The sequence below is a fragment of the Oryctolagus cuniculus genome, chromosome 3 (genome assembly GCF_051225735.1).
Source record: "Oryctolagus cuniculus isolate XC-2025 breed Fujian yellow rabbit chromosome 3, ASM5122573v1, whole genome shotgun sequence".
Classification (NCBI taxonomy): Eukaryota; Metazoa; Chordata; class Mammalia; order Lagomorpha; family Leporidae; genus Oryctolagus; species Oryctolagus cuniculus.
The window spans coordinates 26,212,843-26,229,663 of record NC_142869.1 but is presented as its reverse complement, the minus strand read 5'-3'; the positions used below and the strand labels follow the sequence as shown (position 1 = coordinate 26,229,663).

General features: G+C 36.7%; 1 long non-coding RNA gene across 2 annotated transcripts in view; it reads left to right on the top strand.

Moving 5' to 3' along the window:
• Positions 1-483: 483 nt before the first annotated feature.
• LOC103348872 (uncharacterized) overlaps positions 484-16,821 on the top strand; it is a 38,714-nt gene continuing 22,376 nt past the window's right edge. For both annotated transcript variants that reach the window (XR_016231453.1, XR_016231452.1), the window contains exons 1-2: positions 484-616; positions 1,239-1,290. This is a non-coding gene — a long non-coding RNA (uncharacterized LOC103348872). The remainder of the gene's footprint in view (positions 617-1,238; positions 1,291-16,821) is intronic.

Below are 16,821 nucleotides of genomic sequence, written 5' to 3'. Positions count from 1 at the left end.
CCCTATTTTGATCATCCCATCATTACTTTAACGTGACCTTCAAACATTTTAATTTTCTCCTGTGTCCTCAAGGACAAAGGAACCCTGTACTGTGACTTGGAGTGAGGTCTCAGCGCTCTGCGTGCCCTCTCCGTGGAGGATTAATTCCCTTTCGGATCGAGGACTGGGGGATCATCGTTCGGAAGGAGGGCCGGAGGAGGGCCGTACCTGCCCTCTTTCCCTCCTTTTTGCCTTTTCCTGCTTGTATTTTCAGTTACTTTCTGGATCTTTACATTTGGAAATCCCAGCACCCCCTGAAAGTCACTGGGTCTGAGACTAAACCCGTCAGTTTTCCCAACCTCCTCCAAGCTAGTCCTCCCCCTTCCTTTCTTTGGCCTGGAAAGTCACCATTTTCCAAGCCTTCAGAAGTTATTTCTTCCTTGACTCACCCACTTTCAACGTTCTATGGACTTGTAACCTAGTAACTGAACCTTTGGAACTAAACAAAAACTAATTTAAATAGACTTTCTTTTTCTTGGATCGGGGCTTTCAATCAACAGTCAAAACGTTACCATCCTTAAGTAACATTAGGAGAAGATTCCATTCTTTTGGAGCTCCCTGCACAGATCTTGGACAGGTATTTTTCCACTGCTCTTTAACTCCTGTGGTTATATCCCAAGGCTACTCTCTGTTCACGTTCCCCTCACCAGGCAGGTTTTCTTGTGTGCTGGTAAGATAGTTCAAACCTGGCTGTCTTCTATTTGTGTTTCTTGGCTTTCAGAATGTTTAGTCATGTCTTATGATAAATGGTGGAAGAGTTGGCTGACACACTGCCTCCCTTTGTCCCACTAGAATTTTCCAATTTTATTTTTCTTGTCTCTGGGGAGAAAGCAAATCCACTGGCTTAACTGAATGAGATGCCACTGTTTCCTCCTGTCAGGTACTTCTACTTTTTATGAGTGATTTTCCCGAGATGTCTTCTCTTATTGGTCTTAGAAGAGTAGAGTCCCTCCAGTCCCATTGTCTTTTTCTACCTAAGAGGGTGAGGGAGACAATACTTGATTCCTCTTGTGTTTTCTGTTGAGGTATGGTGCATCTGGGATGCCTGTTTGGAAGGAGAGGTTTGCTGGTTCAACTGCCCAGGGCATCTAGCTCCTATAGATCACTCAACTATTACTACTATCTTTACCACTAACTATTCAGTTATTTGCCACTATATTTGGTGAAGCTATTTAAAATGTCTTTTTCTTGAATTTCAGGTCTTAGTGACCAGTTCTGGGGTGACAGAGAGGTCCCAGTTAAGTTCCTGTTGTAAGTCATCAAATTGTCTTCCTATATCCTTTCATATATTTTGCACATCCATGGTAGGATCAAGAATGTTATTTTTGTCTGTGCATATGGATGGGTATATTGTAGTTGCAGCAGGGACATTATTTTGTTTTAAAAACCCCACTTAAAGTAGAATATGAGATACAAATGTTTGGTGTTGACGAGCTAATTTATATCTTTATTATCTGTTAGGTGATTTTTCCTACTTGACTTTGGCACTTTAAGATCCCATCATACCTTTTAAAATCAGGAAGGCCTGATATAGCATTTCTCCCCCTTTTTTTTCAGGCTACAAAGTTTATATTTTGAGAGGAATTTAAAGATGCTAGTGGCTTTCTCTTTTGCATTTCTCTATGTCTTAAAAGGAGAGAGTACTCTGGATCCTCCTGGGAGACACAATAGGAGATGGCAGTGCAAACATGCCATGTGTGTTTTTGACATTCCTGTTTTCCTAAACTTTTCAATTATTTTCTCTACAATATGCAAAGGAACTTCTGGAATCTCACTCTCATCATCCATAGTCCATTACTGAGTCTGAGTTGTAGCTAAGTTTCAAACAATAGAGCTCGTATATGAAATTTAAAATTTCTGACAAGTATATCATATGGATAACTTTGGCCTAGTCCAATATTGTATTCAGTTCTACTTTTTGCCATTGTTAGAATTCATACTTTTCAGAAATTTTCTATGTCCACACAGTTGATCAGAGTGTCATGTTTTAGGGCCCATTCATTCCCTAATTCTTTGTATAAAGGACTTGGTGGATTATAAATTCAAGTTATTTTAATACTAATAACTATTCATTTGTTGTATCTAAATCTCATCCATTTCTACTCTATAGTTAGCTAAATTATCATTTAAGATTCATTTCTAGAAACTGTGTTTACCATCCCGTGACCCTTGTGGAAATAATCATGCATTAACAGAATTATTTTACTAAGAGGGAAGTTGAACTAAATAAAAAAGAATGGAATGCAAGGAGCAACATTTGGGCAAAAGAAGGTGAAGTCTTATCAACTCAAAGTAAATACCAGGTATTACAAAGAGACTAATTTGAAGAACATTTCAAAGGAAAGAATAGCTAAAGCACTAGATGATACAGGCTTGTCATTATTCAGTAATATTCACTCACTCTGTACTCTCCATATTCATGCGAGTATACTTCTCTAACTTACGGAAGTTGGACTTGAACTTGTAACTTGCTTTGGCCAAAGGGATGCTAATAGAGAAATGTACATAACTGTGTCATTAGCTCCTGATTTCCTGCTTTTTGCAATGAGATGAGTACGTTTTGGGTAGCCACTGGGTCAGGGAAGATGGGAGACAGCAAGAGCGGGTAGGGACACAATGCACAGTTTGGACCCGGTGTTCAGTCCAGCCAGGTCTTGCTTGCCAGATGTGGATAGCCGAGCGAAAGACACGTGTGAGAGATGACTTCTTACTGTCGAATGCTGCTGGGAGTTTTTGGTTGTCAGTTGAGCAGAAATAGCTAACTGAAGCATTTGATATCAATAAGGATGTAAAAGCCCACAAAATTAGGTTTAAAACTTCCTAAGTTTTTCGAGTTATTTTGGAGAAGTGTTGACTAATTCTTAAAAAATTACTATTGTCTTATGAAAATGTTATATATGTATATATATGCATATATAGTATAAAATTCAAACTGTACAAAGGATACTCACTGAAAAGTGTTGTCCTCCTCATACTTGTTCAATAAGTCATGGTTTCCTTTCTCCTGAGGCAATGAACTGTGACAGTTTGATAGGCATACTTCCAGAGATATTTTGTACATATTAATTTATTTGCATATACAATTTTATGAGTATATAAGTATATACAAAAATAGTAACATTACACACACATAAATGTTCTTTGCATTTTCTTATTAAATTGCATAGTTGATGATTGTTCTGTACATATAGGGCTGCCTAAATTTAGCACTTATAGGACTACCTAACAACCTATTGTTTGAAATAACAAATTATTTAACAGTCCAATTTGTATAATGATTACCTTTAATTTTTAGGCAAGATTTGTTTATGTGTTTACTTGAAAGGGAGAGTGACACAAGAGAGGGAGAGACAGAGACAGAGAGAGAAATCTTCCATCTGCTGGGTCACTCCCTAAATGCCCACACAGATGGGGCTGGGCAAGGCTGAAGCCAGGAGCCTGGAAGTTCATGCAAGTCCCCCACATGAACAGCAGGAATCCAAGCTTTCTAAGTTCCTTGAATTATTTTGAGAAGTGTTGACTAACTTTAAAAAAAATTACTGCTTTTTAAAATTTATATATTTATATATATGTACATATAACCAAAATTCAAACTGCAGAAAAGGTATTTAACAAAAAATGCTCTCCTTGTCATGCTTATTCAATAGCTCTTTGCTTTCTCCAGAGGTAACCAACTGATACGGTTTTATAACTGTACTTCCAGAGTCAACATCTGCTGCCATCCCAGGCACATTACCTGAATTTGGATTGAAAGCAGATAACTAGTGGTGCTTAAATACGGGATGTGGACATCCCAAGCACTGCTTAACCTGCTGTGACACAATACCCACCCCACGATCACCTTTAAATACTGTAATGCAAGTACATATGTTATTTATTAATGATAATTATGGAAAACATAGAATATATTTCTAAACCATTTATGGAAAAAAAGGAAGAAAAAAAACCATCAGCCCGTTAGAAGGCAAGAAAGGTGGAAAAAGGAAGAAAAGAAAATGTATGGTAAACGGAAAGTTGAAATTCTATGGTATTTTATGGTAAAAATAAATCCAAATAGATCATGTAACATCATCATAACGCATGTGAGCAATATTTTGCAATTAAAACATAAAGATTCTCAAGTTGAAGTGTTTTGAAAGGCCAGCAGTATCTATGGTGTTTCTAACCTATTCACTGACACATTACACAAAACCTACACTTGATCTTAACCAAAAGGCCGAGAAGTGATACACAAAACCTTAAACATTGTTGCACAGAACTTCAATTGAAAACATGATTGAATCTATGGGGATAGAAAAGAGATATCAGGATATAATAATCAAAATTAATCAGGATTAGTTATATACATACCAGAGAAAACAGACCTTAAGAAAATAATTCTTAGGTTTAAGAGGCTATGAAATCATAATAACTTACAATGCTTCAGAAAGACAAAACACTTCTCAGTCTGAAGGCATGTAACAAAAGGCTTCAAAATATGTAAAGTGAAAATGGCCAGACTTTCAGGAAGAAATTATATCTGGATAATTAACACCTTCCTCAAAAGTCAATAGATTTAAACTAAGCTAAAGTGTAATGATAAAGAAAATTTAAGTAACATGTTTGAGAATTTGGTCCATTGGTTTCAATGTAGGCACTCAGAATGAATAGAGAATGTACATTCTTTTAAATACTTACAGATTGTTTTGAAAATAATTAATCTCATAGGTTCAGAAGAAATTTGAACACATAATAAGAAATCAATAGCATGTAGATTGCATTTAAAATCAAAATAATATAATTTTATAAAATGAAAAGGAAACAAAGGTCCCAGGCCTATCTCAGCAGACTAAATTCTTAACAATTTTTGGGTCAAAGAAGAAATAATCATAAAAACTATGACATTTAGAACTGAATTTCAATGAATGTATTCCATTAGAAATTTGTGGATTATAAGGCCCATTATAGAAGTTCTTAGTGAACATTTTTTTCCCTCTTCCTCCTTCCCTACTTCCATCCCTTCCTTCCTTCTTCTGCTTCTCTTCCTCCTCCCCAACCCCAAGCCTCATCTTTTTCCTCTTCCTCCTTTTTTGAGATTACTACTACTCTTATTTTTTTTTTTTGGGGGGGGGGGTCTACCCACTGTCCCCTAGTGCCATTTTTCCAGTATTGAAAAACTCAGGCTGGCACCACGGCTCACTAGGCTAATCCTCCACCTGCGGCGCCGGCACACCGGGTTCTAGTCCCATTCAGGGCGCTGGATTTTGTCCCAGTTGCCCCTCTTCCAGGCCAGCTCTCTGCTGTGGCCAGGGAGTGCAGTGGAGGGTGGCCCAAGTGCTTGGGCCCTGCACCCGAATGGGAGACCAGGAGAAGCACCTGGCTCCTGGCTTCGGATCAGTGTGGTGCGCCGGCCGCAGCTGCCATTGGGGGGGTGAACCAACAGTAAAGGAAGACCTTTCTCTCTCTCTCTCTCTCTCTCACTGTCCACTCTGCCTGTCAAAAAAAACCCACACACACACAAAAAAACAAAAACAAAAAAACCTGTCATTTTCACACTACTTCCTTTGCTCTCAACCTCTTTTGTCATTGATCAGAGACTTATCTCACTAAACTGTATAATTAGAAAGAATACAATAAACTAAATTGTACACAATTCAACATAACTTAGTATGGTTCTTTAATGATGATTTGAATAGAAGCAAGATAAACTATTTTAGAGTTAGATAAACATACATTTTAATGGAATGATAGGCATTGTGCACAGTGAAATGAGTAAATATTTTAAAGAAGATTTTCTCAGAAACATCATGAAAATTGTTTTAACTTGAGGCTGGCTCTATAAAACTGATTTAACAATGCTTTAATAGTCTGTTTCCAACTCACTCTACTAAGGAAATTTTACATACAAGTACACAGAATAGTTTTTGGGAGAAATTTTGGATGAATGAGTACAAATCCATATAGACAGATTATATATATATATGTATGTGTGTATATATATATATATATATATATATAAACTTACCAGGCTTAGTCTGTACTAGACATCAAGATCAGCTTACTGTGGATTTGACTGGCTAATGTTTAAAAATGAACAGCCAGAACCAGTTTGGGCAAGTCCAACTGCTAAGTGAGTCACCAGAAACTACACTGCTAATCTTCTTTTGAAATAACTGATTGTTTTCCTTTTAGTTTTTTTCCAGGGTCAAATAGAGTTTCAGCATTCCAAGAAGGAAGATGGAACTCTCTCTTTGTTTTATAATATTTTGTCTTTCTGTCAAAAATATTGATGCATATAATTCAACAACTGTGTTTCTCGACAGGAATGTATTTTAAGACTATAGTTTATTTACATGACACATAAAGAAAACAGTTCTTATATTTTGGGAAATTGTTTTTTCATTAGAGGTGGTTCCATTTTCAGTCATTTTGTAAGCTCTGAGTGTGAAGAACAAGATCAAATAAGAAACAATTTTGTGCAGTAAATTATATAAAATTTCATTGAGTCCATTATTTAATTTAAGTTGGAACTCAAATATCTACACACATGAAATACTCTGTAGCTTAAGGAAAAGATTCCCAATTATTTTTTAACTCTAAAACAAATTGATACTGTTTCTATGTTGAGGGAATCTTAGTTTTTTGTAAAATACAAGAAGCCAGTTGAGTAATGTTTCTAGCTATAGATAACTATTTTCTGAGTGTTTAGAATGTCCCTGTCAATGAAAATGTGCAGTGGAGGGGAGGAAGAGAATCCTTTTTCTCTATTCTCATATGTTCAACAGCTGAGTCTGATGAGTTACACTGACAAAATATTGATTAACAGGATAAAAAGCATATCAACCTTTTTATGTCAGTATCTTGATTTTTATGTGCAAGGATCCCTTAAAGAAAAGACATAAAGACCAAATCATGTGGTTATACATGATCGGGAGGGGGCATATATACCATATTAACAAAGGGTAGTGCATTATAGAGAAGTGACAAGACAGCAGAACAGTTGTTTGGGCTTCTAGGGGCAGTAAATTATTGAGAGGTAAGTACATAGAGGAAACTAACAGAAGATAAAAGTTATTTGGTTATGTTTTGCATATATAGAGTTCTCTCGACACTCTTTTCATCTCTAATGATGCCATATTAATTCTTCCTTCTTGGTATGAGTAGGGAAATGCATGTCCTGCTTTTAGGAAGAGGGGCAGCTCAGAGAGCTTTCTGTTATCTGCTATTTATCAGCCACCTTCAGCCCAAAACAACTGTTATGTAAAGTGTCATATTTTCATCCCCTTCAGCGTCATCTGAGTTAATCATCATACAGCTACTATCATAATAATCTCTATGTTACAGATGATGAATATGAAGCTTAAGAAGGTTAGAGAGCAGGACTTTATGATGATAGTTATCACTATCCCCAGGGGTAAAAATCTGTGCTGGTAAAAATGATTAAAAGAAAAAAGCTCTTACTTGTATCTCTGAAAATTGTCCTATGGGTACATAGCAAAAGGAGAAATATTCATTCAAGAAAATGTACTAAGTTTAGGTAAGAATAAGAAAAGTAAGTATAGTATTTGAACCCCAACTTGCCTCAGTGTCTGGCCTGGCATTGTGGCTCTATTCCAGTGTGTGGGGCCAAGCTGAGGCTCTTTGTATCTCTAACTTTTGACCTGGGAAGCAATATCTTCCTATGAGGCGTAGGCAGCCAGAAATTTTTATCCTCCTCACTCCATCTTGCAGAAGCAGTTATGTCCAAGAGGACTGAGAATCTTCTTTCCATGCAGGCTTAATTTGTATGGCAGAAACTCTACCCAAGCACATCAGACATAGACTACGGAGGCCCTAAATACAGATAGCACTTGTCCATCTGGCTTACTCAATAGGTTGAGGTTCTGTGTCAACAGGTCAAGCCAAGAAGACAAAGGCCTGCCAACACCTGCCTCCATAATCAGTTGTAGAGTGGAAATATTACTCCTGGAAAATCAGACCTCAGACTCCAGCTCTCACATGGTGACACAGAGGTTCTGTTCAGTGTGTAGGACTTGCCATAAAGAGGAAGAATTCTGTAACTCTTCCTTAGATTGCTCTTACTTGGAATGAGTGGAGAACTCCATTCCTAAGGGTGTTGTCATAAACGGAGGTTTTGGTGGACAGCATCTATGAGAAGCTGGGTAGCACTAATATAAGCAAAATTGAAGAGCAATCAGAAGACTAATACAGAGAAGCAGGGAAAGAGAATGCCCAGAAAAGCTTCCTTAGGATCCTAATCAACTCTGGTGATGAGAAAGGTTGTACATGTAACCCAGTCTGTACATACTTAGGAAAATGGAATCACAGTTACGTGAGACTGGGGACTCATTTCTTCCATTGTCTCTATTTTTCAATAAAAATGACAATAAACATTACCCTCTTCTTGCTCTGCCTTTGTGTTTTGCAAGCATAACACATAATGGGTCCATATTTACAGATTGAGAGTTTTGTCTTGGAATGGGCAATAGTTAGTGACTTTGTGATGTATTAACTAATGTGACATAGATGATGAAATTGGAAGTTTTGGGCTAGAGATATTCAGATGAGATTTTGAACTTCAAATTGTTGCCTTAAAGGGTTGATACTTTGAGGGATTTGGGAGTGGGGTGAATGGATTTGCATTTGGGTTATACATGAATTTTTGGAGGCTAGAGGGCAGACGATAGCAGGCTAGATAGTGGACTCAATAAAGATGTTCACATCATGATTCCTGGAACCTGTGAAAACCACCTTACATGGCCAAAGGGACTTTGCAGATGTTACTAATTTTTTAAAAATTCCATGCATAATTTTCCATAATATGAATTTTCCATGAACTTTTTGAGGTATTTCTTTAGTCTTATGGCAATCATTTAAACACACACACACAAATATAATTACACATTTTGTTCAGAGAATAAAGTTGCTACACTAGAAAATATGCACTTAATTAAGCAGGCCACACAGAAGACTCATAGAATGAAAAATGCCCTAAACAGCACTCTGGCCTCAGAATCAGTCTTTAAGGCATTTGGATCTGGCTAAAAAGCCCATGAGAGCATTTCAGGCATGGAAAACCAAGACACTGTGGCAAAAAATGTCCTACATGAAGGATCTCTGTGAGTGAGATCCAGTGGAAAAAAGAGGCCATCAAAGAAGGAGGTACATTTCTCTGAAGGGAGGAGAGAACTTCTATTTTGCTTATGGCCCTGTCTACATACTGACAAAGTTTGTGGACTCAAAGGGCTTCCCTAGCCTCATCAGCTGATGACAAGAGCTTTGGGTGACCACTGATGTCATAAATAAGAGTGTCAATTGTTAAATCAACAACAGGAGTCACTGTACACTTGCTCTCCATGTAGGACCTCTGTCCTTACTGAGTTGTACTATGAGAATTAATGGTAAAATTAGTCTTCAAACAATACTTTATACTTTGTGTGTCTGTTTGGGTGCAAACTGTTGAAATCTTTACTTATTTTAGAGTTGATCTTCTGTATATAAAGATAATTAAAATGAATCTTAATGAAGAATGGGATGGGAGAGGAAGTAGGAGGTGCGAAGGGAGTAGGGGTGGGAGGATGGATATGAGGGGAAGAACCACTATATCCCTACAGCTCTATCTATGAAATTTATATTCATTAAATAAAACTTTCTAAAAATATCCACTTAATTTTAAGTAAGGCAATAAACAAGATGTATGGGAAGAAATAAAATATATAGAGGAAATAAGCAAAATTATAGATGTAAATCTCAACAAATTAGCAGGGTTATTAAGTGCAATTTTATTAAACAATCCAATCAAATTTGATAGACTGAATTAAAAACAAGATCAATTTCTGTGTTGTCTATAGGTGATACACTTGAAATTGATGAAAAAATAGAAGATAGGCTGAAAGTGAAAGGATGGAAAACAGACTCATCAACCAAAGTGTAACCATAAAAGAGTTTGTGTGGGTACAAGAATATCAGACAAAATAAACTTCAAAGGACAAAAAGAGTCATTTAATAATGATTAAAAAAGGGTCAATCCATCAGGAGGATATCATAATTATAACCATTTGAGCTCCAAAATTGACTGAGCTAAGGCAAGAAATAGAAAATTCAAAAATAGTAGTTAAAAACTTCAATCTCCCATTTCAATGTTGGATAGAACAACTAGACAGAACATAGACAAGTTAAACTGTTATTCAGCAATAAAAATAAATGAAGTGTTAGCCTTGCTACTAATTGGATGAAACATGAAAATGCTATGCTCAGTGAAAGCCGATACAAAAGTCAGATATTATGTAATTTCATGGATATGAAATAGGCAGAAGAGGCACACTAGCTAAACAAATTGTGGTGATGCACTCACTGTGTTTGCTCCAGTTTTCTACATCCCCAGGCACTCTGGCTTCCCTTGTTTTTTCACTCTTAAGTTGCCAGCACTCTCTTTTTGTTGGAGAGTTGGCCCCAGGCTGCTAGAATCTACTTTTTCAGAAGAACCTGGGGGCTTATATCCCCTAGGTGCAATTCTTTACCAATGACTGACAGGAGTGAGAGATTTAAATGTTTCAGCTGTCTTGGCTTGATCAGGAGAAATCTGGGGTGTGACCTGTACTGCCTTCAGACATTCTCTGTTTCACAGAGCCAAAAGTTCCCTCCATGAGACTGCTGGGTAAGATACCCCTGCTTAGCTACCTTACCTTAGCAGTCCTATCTTCTCACTTTTCTTCCAGTGTTTCTGGGAAAACTTTCCACTAAGTGTGCACACATGAATACTAATGTTTGAGGCTGTGTCTAGGAACCCCAATTTAAGGCAGAGATCAGAAGGATTTTAATCTTCTCCAAAAAAGCACTGGTAAGAATGAAGGGAAGATCAGTCATCCTGTTCTACCTTTTTGACTAAGCTTTCTCTACTGACATATCTCAGATGTGCTTGGGAAGAAAATCAACTCATTCTGGACATTCAGGTTCATTTATGAAGTTGGTAATTTATGTCCAGACTTCAGGAAAGAGGTCAGACCTAGCAATATATTAAATTAAAACAAGCTGGGTTGTAAACTCATAATGTATGAGTTATGCTGATTTACTTTTCTGTGAACTACCTGCCTATCCTCACCTAATTTTAAAATTCAGTACAGCTGTGAGTTTCATTAAATGTTTATGATCCTATTATAGGATATATTTTTAGCCTTAATAAAAGGAAGTTGATAAAGCTTCATTATCTGTCGTTTCAGAGGAAGAATAAAAAAATCTAACATCTACCAAGTGAGTCTATAATATGTCATCGTAAATCTTCTATTTCCCAAGCCTTTGTATCTCTCTGACATCAAAGATAAATGACTATTACTAGAATTAATATCTCTTAAATATATCATGATTCTTCAACATTATTACCAAAAGGCTGTTATGAAAACTTCACTAAAATAGAATTTGATTTTCTTTCTATGAAGTGTAAGGGTGACTGATTTTTTAGTACCTGTAGTGGAAATGTCTTCTATATTAACTCGACAGGTTTTGTTAGAGGAATAAAATTATTTTATATGTAAGAAAGGAAATTACAAAATGTACTGGGAAAATTATTCTAGTTTTTCATATTTTGAAAACCATGATCATTTAAATTATGTTGCTGGAAGAGGCTAATGCCACTTCTAGGTGCTCAGTCTTGCTTTAAAATAACATGAACGTGATAGCAAAATAATTCAACTTAATTGACCAAGGGAGAGCTCTTAAGAAATAGCCTTCAGATCTTTGAAGTAGCTTTGTTTCTCCTACCAGAGTCAAAGGATAATTTTAGCCTAAGTTTCTTTGTACTAGTGTGAGTAACAAACATAATTTCTCCAGAAACGTGTGCTATGTAAAAGCTCCTATAACAGTTGCTATGGAACCAGCATCTAACACTAATGTTATTAAGGCTCATTTTGGATTGGAAGGAAATGCAAGTATAAGGCATTGGAAACTGTTTCCACAATTTGAGGCTGAAGAAGCAAAGAAAAAATAGGAGAGTAGCAAACAAACTGAAGAAAATATTTGCAAGTATTAGTTGTATGTGAAGATTCTTTATTTTTTAATGGCGGTAGTCTAAGAAAACTAAGTATTTTCTAGGGCTATTTTCTATGTTAGCTATCAGTGAAAAGATCTTTTAACTTCCGGAATTATGATATTTTTATTTTAAAAGTTAATGATTATTAGATACGGAGTCAAGGCCAAACAATACTGGGGCATATCAAGTTTTAGAAATTTGCTCTTTCTTTTCAGGTATGTATTAGTGGAGGTAAAACTATGAAATAATTAAAGAATGTTTTACTTATCCTATGCCCTTGAGGCATGTAGGGAGATTTCTGCTTCCTCTACTCTTTCCCACCATCAAAGGTAGCTCTTTGACAGCAAGGACTTGAATTCTCACTGAGAGCCAGTGGCTGCAGAAAAGCTTACACCTACTACTGTGAGAGGTTTCCAGAAAGTTTGTGGAAAATGTGTATTATGAAAAAACTATACATTGATTTCAGCTTTTTTTATACCAAACTAGCTTATTTTTTAAGATTTTATTTATTTATTTGACAGGTAGAGTGACAGATAGCAAGAAGGAGAAATGGAGAGAAAGGACTTCCTTTGCTGGTTCACTCCCCAAATGGCGGTGATGGCCTAACTAGGCCAATCTGAAGCCAGGAGCCAGGAGCCAGGAGCCTCCTCCGTGTCTCCCATGCAGGTGCAGGGGCCCAAGCACTTCGGCCATCTTCATCTACTTTCCCAGGCCATCAGCAGAGAATTAGATCGGAATAGGAGCAGCCAGGACTAGAACCGGTGCCATAGGCAGAGGATTAAACTACTGCGCCCCTTGCTAGCCCCTCACTTATCTTTTAATTCCATTTTCCCACAGACTTTTGGAAGTGTCCTCATAATATGTCATGCAATCTGTCTACCATCCCTCCCTTTGACTCCATTTTATACCTGTTTCTCCATAGTTCTGATTTGCCTACTTAATTTTTGACTTAGTATTTTCTCTTTCTTTTGGAACCTCTCTTACAACCATTTTTGAGATATATGAATGAGTGCATAAGCAAAACTAAAACAAATGGTAAATGACGACTGTGCCACTATTGGCGTCATCTCAGTTTTATAGGTGAGAAAATTATAGACCCGATTGGTTACATGATCTTCCTCCACTTAGCAGTATTTTAGTTGCAAGCTGGGGCCTCAGGCTATTAGAGGCCCAATGCAACCCTTTGTAGCCCTCTTCTCCCCACTTTTCTGAGGATGTCTGTTAAGCCACGTTGGTTGTAATGATCAGAACACTAATTATCTTCATTTTTTTATGTGAAAGGTAAACAATTTACATTCAGGAACAGATTCCTGTCCAAGTTTGCAGCCATAGGTCTTACAAGTAGGTTGAAGCACTTTAGTTTGCTGCCAGGCTTCCCTACTGAGGAAAATCCCTCACAACACAGGTGAATACAGGTGAATGCCATTGCTTTAGGGACTTACAAGGAGGAGACGCTCATTAGAGAGATCGAGTACTACTGAAAGAAACAAATCACAGGGTTAAAAAACTGAGAAGAAATGGACTCCTTTATGTTGAGATCAGTACTTTTCATTATATTATTGTTACACCATCCCACAACCTCTGATTGCAAATTTGTGTTCTCACGGAGCATATAAAATGCAATGAAATTCTATTTCCACATTACCTTTGAATTTTATTGTTAATATGAAGAGCAGCTGTCTGAAAGGGTATGAATTTAATTATAGTTATGCACCTATATCATATTTGATGCTTCAGAGTTGTCCTCCAATTTTTAATTTTCTTGGACATCTGGATATTCAGTTTGACTCATTTGGCATATTTTTATCATCAAATTTTGTAGATTTTGAAAAAACCTTTTCTTCATAATGCTCTGTTCTTTTATTAAGCTAATCTTTACATTGAAAACCAGAATATTTTAAAATAAAATGTGTCAATAAATAACACTCATGAGAAAATAGTAAATCAAACAATCACAGGTAACCTGTACATTTTCTTATTAAGTACAGTGTTACTAGGGCAAGAAAAGAAATCTGTTATATTTCTGGGGGTGTGAAGGGATGCAAGACTAATACTCAAAGAGGAAAAAGTGGCTGTATGCTTTTCGAGCAAGAAAATGTTTCCCTATTGTTGAGGTTACTTTAGAAACTGTGCATTATTTTTACTACTCTCCTGTTGCTTTCTCTTTATATTTTTAGTAACTTCATTAGAAATGCCTTATATTTTGGTATACACTGCTAACACACATATTTTCCAGAATATATGTTGCCTAATTTAAGTAAGTCTTTATGTCAAAATCCCTAGTGTTTTTAATCCTTCTGAACTGTCTATAGCCTTAGAAACTCATCATAAAACATAGTAAAAGAACATATTTAAAATTTACTACATATTAAATTGGAACAAGTGATGTTGGATAATGATGAAGTGGATATAAAAACATTTAAACCTAAATATCATTTTAACTACTGGTCACTTATCAAAAGAATTACTGAAGAAAAACAATTGAAGGAATTAGCTGTTGTCACTATAGGGAGGTCATTTAACATATTCATGCATAATTTTTTTCAAAGAAAAAACAGGCATTGAATTAAATGGATTCCAAAATTTCTTTAATCTTATAAATGATCCATTTTTTAATTTTCTCACTTAAAGAATTATCTAAGGTAAGTAATGAGAATATAGGAACATGTTCCTGTTTGTGTCAAAACCTTACATACTTTTGAGGGATGTACCTTAGATTAATCTGGTCTGACATCTGTTTAATTTGTATTATCTAGGGGCCAGAATAGTTGAAAACATGATTAATAATCAAAGTGAAACTAGACTTGTGATATAAGGAAACAAATCGAGAGACTACCAAGGAGGGAAGAAACTACTGGAATGCACTGTGAGAAAATATGATAGTGCTGGGTTAAAAAGAAATAGAACTGTTGTTATTAAGAAGGATGGAATAGAACTGTGTGATAAAAAGATAGGAAAATCTGTAGAATTGGGAACAGTATTCATGTGAAACTAAAATGAGGTTAGAAACAGAATTAGGCAGTGTATCCTTTATCAGGCTGAAGTTTGAAGTTGGATTGCCTGGTCCCCTATCCCGAATGTGTCACTTATGTCTCGGGACCTTGGACAATTTATTTAATCTCTCTGGGATTCAAATTTGTCACCTGTAGAATATAGAAGATGATAATACCTACCTCATAGGGTTGTTGTGAGAATTAACTAAGATTAAACGTTAATTTCCCAGCATAATATTAAGGAGGTGTTCAATAAATATTAACTCTCATTATCACCATAGGAGAGAGTGAAAGTGAGCAGATTGTATCTCCGTGGGAAAAATGACAAAGCTATACTCAGGTACATATTCAATGGAAAAATCTCATTTTTTGAATTTAGAGCATTTGATAGATTTTTGTCTTTGTCAGTGATAGTTTGATTCAGTAAAAGGTAAAGGAAGTTATTAGGAAAATTGGTCCTATCAACCTATGCAGTTGCACATGGGTTAGATGAAAAGAATACCAAATAAAGTATTGAAAGAAATCAGTGTAACTTTCCAGGACACTGCTGGCAAGATCAGATTCTAAATTGGTGAGACGTAAGAAGAAAGGCCACATACTTAAATATTTCGGTGAATCTGACTGTCAGGATAATGTCAGAGGTGCTGCAGTCTAAAATGAACTGTGATTTATGAAAAATGTTAAGGTTAACAAAAATTTAAAAATATGTAGAGGAGTTTTAAGGGAAGCAGAATTAATAAATGTGAAGCATACTCTTTGATGAAGGCCATTAATGAGCAAAGTTTGAAGCCTGCTGGTGAAGTGGTGACAAACTCAGTTGCTATTAGCAGAAAAGGGGTCAAGATCCTAAACTCCTTCTACATGAGATTCAAAGTTGTTAAAATTTGTTGAGGTGAGCTGGGGTGGCCTTGACCAAGGTCCAAGAAAGAGTAAAGGTGACTCTGTAAGGCAAGCCAGTAACTGAAACACTGGCAAGCCAGAGAACAATGAGAAAAAAATTTTAATGGTCAAGATTTCACAAAATTATGGGCAGAAATGGCATTTATCTTTGGCAAGGCTGGTAACATTTCAACAGGCAAAAAAAAAAAAAAAAAAAGATGTTTTATCATTAGCTGTATGAAGCAAATGGAAACCTGTCTTTTTTTTTTTTTTTTTTTTTTTTTTTTTTTTTTACAGCAGATAGGCATAGACAGTGAGAGGGAGAGACAGAGAGAAAGGTCTTCCTTTTTCCGTTGGTTCACTCCCCAAATGGCTGCTACTGCCAGTGTTCTGCGCCGATCCGAAGCCAGGAGCCAGGTGCTTCCTCCTGATCTCCCATGTGGCTGAAGGGGCCCAAGCACTTGGGCCATCCTCCACTGCCTTCCCAGGCCACAGCAAAGAGCTGGACTGGAAGAGGAGCAACTGGGACTAGAACCCGGAGTACTGGTGCCACAGGTGGAGGATTAGCCTAGTGAGCCGCGGCGCCGGCCTTGGAAACCTGTCTTTTATAAGCCAGATTTCATACAAAATACCAGCCCTTTGCATTTGGTGACCCTGTCAGGATTGAGGCTGCCTACTCTAGCGCGATTGCCTTCAAGAAGTTACCTTTGTTTCCTCCAACTTTACAGGGACAGATTTGAGCTGTGCCTTGAGTGCAGAGAGAATAAAATCAAGTGTGACCCTTTTGATATACATAAGTACACAGGAAGAATGCAGCGCTGTGTGAGACCAGAGAAACTCAACTTCCTACTTATTGAGGCAGATGTAACCTGGAGCAAGTCCTACTCTAGGTCAAAGGATCATTTC